The sequence below is a fragment of the Pinus tabuliformis genome, chromosome 3_1 (genome assembly GCF_031772625.1).
Source record: "Pinus tabuliformis cultivar Carrire ecotype Pingquan chromosome 3_1, CPIR1, whole genome shotgun sequence".
Classification (NCBI taxonomy): domain Eukaryota; kingdom Viridiplantae; phylum Streptophyta; class Pinopsida; order Pinales; family Pinaceae; genus Pinus; species Pinus tabuliformis.
Genome location: NC_142301.1, coordinates 198515311 through 198520048, shown reverse-complemented (window position 1 = coordinate 198520048; position 4738 = coordinate 198515311). Strand labels below are relative to the sequence as shown.

General features: G+C 33.8%; 1 pseudogene; it reads left to right on the top strand.

The window, feature by feature from the left end:
• Positions 1-510: 510 nt before the first annotated feature.
• On the top strand, positions 511-1740 carry LOC149186484 (cation/calcium exchanger 4 pseudogene; annotated as a pseudogene).
• Positions 1741-4738: the final 2998 nt, after the last annotated feature.

Here is a 4738-nt window from a genome sequence, read left to right as displayed (position 1 = left end):
TGACCCAAATTGTATTAGTAGAGTTTGGAAAATATAATTTGGTTTTTTGAGTGAAAATTATGGCAAAACCAGGTTTGGGAATACTAAGAAAGCAACTTCGCATACTGTATAATATAGGGTTTGTTGTTTTGTTGTTTTTCTTTCTGACTGCAAAAAACCTTGTGAAATCCCCTCTTTTCCTCTATGGGGATTCTTCAAAAGCCTCTTTTAGATGGAGCTCGAAGAGATTTGAATCCAACAGTGGCCCAAAAGCATCACAAAAATGGATCTTTAATAGAGATAATTCAGTTTTGGATATAGACCATAACAAGTAAAAAATTGTTATTCAAAACCCATCATAACCAAGCCTTAATTTTTAAGGAATTTTGGCTAAAATCCTATCCGATAAGCAACAACACCTTGTAACAAAAAAATCATAAGAAACAAGCCTTGTGCTACCAAATGGGTTGGAAACAGTCCAAAATGTTTAGTCTGATTCTCTATATGCAGGATTGAAATAACACACATGATATGGAAGTCCACAAGCAGTGCACATTCGGGGGAAGTTTTGAGTACATATCATTTTTCTATTGCACATGTGACAAATGGCCCATCTTTGGCTGTCATCTTAGCTCTCTAGCTGGTCGCGTTATTCTATATGTTGGGTAACATTGCGATAAATTAAATTTTTTGTTCTTTAGACAAATTGTCCAAGATTCTGAAGCTACCACCAACAATGGCACGAGTGAATCTTCTTCCTCTTGGAAATGGAGCACCTCATCTGTTTGAAAGTATTGCTACTTTTATGGGGGTGACACTAGTGAGGTGGGACCCAATACTATTTTAGGAGGAGAAATTTTTATTACATGTGTAGTGGCTGGATTGGTTTCTCTATTCATTGTGGGTTCACGTGCACAGATTGATCGCCAAATGTTTATACAGGATATTTGTTTCTTCTTATTGACCCTTGCTTCGCTTTTTCTGATTTTGTTCATTGGAAATATTAATTTTTGGGGAGCGCTAGCTTTTATTTCAATATGCATACACTCTTGCAGCAAATGAATTTATGAGGAAACAAACCCGAAACTTAAAGTGGGGTTAAATGACACCCATGCAGTCTTTCCATGGAAGTACTATTCCTATCAGTTGTGAAGATGAAGATGATTCCATGTATAGTCCTTTGTTGGATTTATATTCAACTACAACATTTGTTGCTAGTCATGGACGCTTGGAGACTTCATTGCATCAGTGGATGTGGGCGTCAAATGTAACTATTTTCTCAAACCAAGGATGTCAAAGATAATAGAAGAGACTAGGCCCCTATGGGGATGGAGTGAGGACAGCGAAGATTATCAAAGAAGGTGTTCTTTATTTGTCTTTCTACAGTGCATAAAGTGCAAAAGTATAAAATACTAAAGGCCAAAACATTTACTTTGGTACAAATTTCAAATAATCCAAGGAAAAATGTATTCCTCTTTCCTTCCTTCTACCATTTAGTTCCATCATCTTTCCCAAATCTTTGCCTAGGTTCATGTTAGAATAACATTAATTTCCTTTTTCCTTGACTAATTAAGACTCCAACACGAATTTACATAACCCTTAACATTGATGTTTGTCAACTGGTTAGGATAGAGGATGTCAAAGATAATAGAAGAGACTAGGCCCCTATGGGGATGGAGTGAGGACAGCGAAAATTATCAAAGAAGGTGTTCTTTATTTGTCTTTCTACAGTGCATAAAGTGCAAAAGTATAAAATACTAAAAGCCAAAACATTTAATTTGGTACAAATTTCAAATAATCCAAGGAAAAATGTATTCCTCTTTCCTTCCTTCTACCATTTAGTTCCATCATCTTTCCCAAATCTTTGCCTAGGTTCATGTTAGAATAACATTAATTTCCTTTTTCCTTGACCAGTTAAGACCCCAACACGAATTTACGTAACCCTTAACATTGATGTTTGTCAACTGGTTAGTATAGAGATTTCACCAAAAATATAGAGTCTGTACACAAAATAGAACAAAATGTAGATATCATCTAGGGCATAATCTATTTACTCCATCACTAACATATTAGATAAATCATAATACTCAGAATCTTCTAATAGATCTAACCATTATTTTTTGTATTCTATTTCTCATAACCTAACATATTCATACCATCTCCATTTTGTTCTCACACGATCTCTTTATCACATAAACGAATTCAACTCTTCATGGTACAAACCCATTCATCTTATATATGTTTACTTAATCCATAATTTACAACAGTTAATTGATACTGACACAAGAATATCACCCCTCAATCCACTCTCCCAACTCTTAATCAAAACGTTATAAGGTTTTTTAAGCCATTGACCTGAGCTTCTAAGTCAAACTTTATGCTTACATCGAGATAGTACAATACAATGTCAATCTGCATCTCCACACTTCAATCTATAGTCAATCCAATTGGGATAAAACACTCCAACTCCATGAGTTTTCAATTTACTTGTTTGATGACAGCCTATGTTAATAATAGATTATAATATATACTTGTATAATGTCATCCTATACTGGCATTAGTCACTGTGACCTGCATGTAGTCTTCACTCTCTTATAATATGTGCTTATCTATCTCAATCCTGGTTCAATCCTCCTTTTTCTCAATTTATGATTGCATATTAACCAACTAGTAAAAAATTCGAGATTTTTCAGGTTCAAATATACAACTAAAAAGTTACAAATTTTCAAGACACAAAAATTCTTAGGTATAATTATACAATTTTACGCCTAGATAGGTTAGCGTTTGGCCTTAATCCCAATATTTTCTTCACTCTTGGAGAAGTTCTATAGCCAAGTTTCCATGGCTATAAGTATATACATCTTTAAGGCACTCCCTTCATCGATTTTGTTCACAATGGAAAGTTGATCATTATTCATCCTCTGAGCACTTACTTGGCATATTGCATCCATAATATCTAGGAAGCCTTGTTTGAAAGAAAATCTCAAAGTCCCTCAAGCATTACCTGATGACAATAGCTACTATGGAATAAAACCTAGAAAATCCTACTTGTTTCTCCTCTACAACCACTTCTATCTTATTATACTTTATTTGTGTAAGCTCCTCATTATTCTACTCCTTTTTCAAGGAAACCTTGTGTTCATATTCAAAGTTAAAATCTTTAAAATGCCCTATCCTTTTCAATGATGCCATCAGTTAATTGAACACCCATTTCTCTCCCACTTAAACAATTATCCACTCTTCCTTAATTAGTGTTTCACTTTCATGGTAAGTCCAACAAAATCCATGTAACAAGCAACTAATCCCCAAAAACAAGTTCAGTTCATCCAATCGATCAGGTGAGTTAGTTATTTGTCAAACTCAAGATCATGTGTGCACGGGGATTAATGACCTCTTCAACTCGGGAATATATTTGGGTTTCTACATTTTTCATCTTTGGCAAACCATCAACTATTACTTCTCTATGCTCTCTTGAAAATAGTTCTTTTACGAGTTTGATAGTTTATTTTTTTGCTCAAGTAGCCTTTTCCCCATGCTCAATGAATTGTCAATGCATTTCTCTTTGTTGTCTAAATTTCGTCACACTATTAGAGTGTTGTGACCTCAATCCAAATTCCAATTAGTACCATGATGAAATCCCCATCTCAAATGCACAAACTATATCGGTTGCTATGAAATCCCTATCTCATTCATCTCATGTCCAACCAAACAAAAACTTACAATATTGATTTTACATCTCCTAAAAGCCACATCAGATAACCACACCTCTAGTGAAAAAGGAATGGTTTTTACACAATATTCTAATTCTAACAAATCATGCAAATTACTAGAGATTTAATTAGTAATTAATCCCAACAAAGTGTATGGTCCTAAAGCCACCTCATAACACCAATCATTCATGAGTATTGTTTTTGGATTTTATTTTTTAATCCACTACAAGACTAGCATTGGGAAAATCAATGAGAGCATTCAGAGTGCTTGTTGAATTCATAGAATATTGAAGTGTTCAACAACCATTTTATTGTTGGTCATTGTACTGAAGAAAACTAAAAAGAGTATTGAAAGAAAGGAGACCAATATATAAGTTCCAACACCATTTCTAGCAAACCTTAAGATCCATTATCTACATATACAATATCTAGAATATTGGAATTCTCAAAAACCATTACAATCGTTGGACTTACAGTACTCTAATTGGTAAAGAAAGTAATTAGAATAACTAGAAAATCAGAATTACCATTGGGAAAATCAATGAGAGCATTCAGAGTGCTTGTCGAATTCATAGAATATTGAAGTGTTCGACAACCATTTTATTGTTGGTCATTGTACTGAAGAAAAATAAAAATAGTACTAAAAGAAACGAGCCCAATATATAAGTTCCAGCACCATTTCTAGAAAACCTTAAGATCCATTATCTACATATACAATATCTAGAATATTGGAATTCTCAAAAACCATTACAATTGTTGGACTTAAATACTCTAGCTGGCAAAGAAAGTAATTAGAATAACTAGAAAAACTAGTTTCACTAGAAAAGTACACTCCAAAGCTAGTAAGAGTCAAGGTCTGGATAATTAGCTAACACAAGACTTTTCTAGGTATCAAATTCCTTACTTCACCAGGGATGAAATTCATTACACATTAAAAATATAAAAAAATACTTAAATCATTGTCAAGCAGGTTGTGGTCAAGCAGTAAATCAAGTGATTACAAAGACTTGGGTTCAACCCCACCAAAAACACATTGTTGTGCTAACACA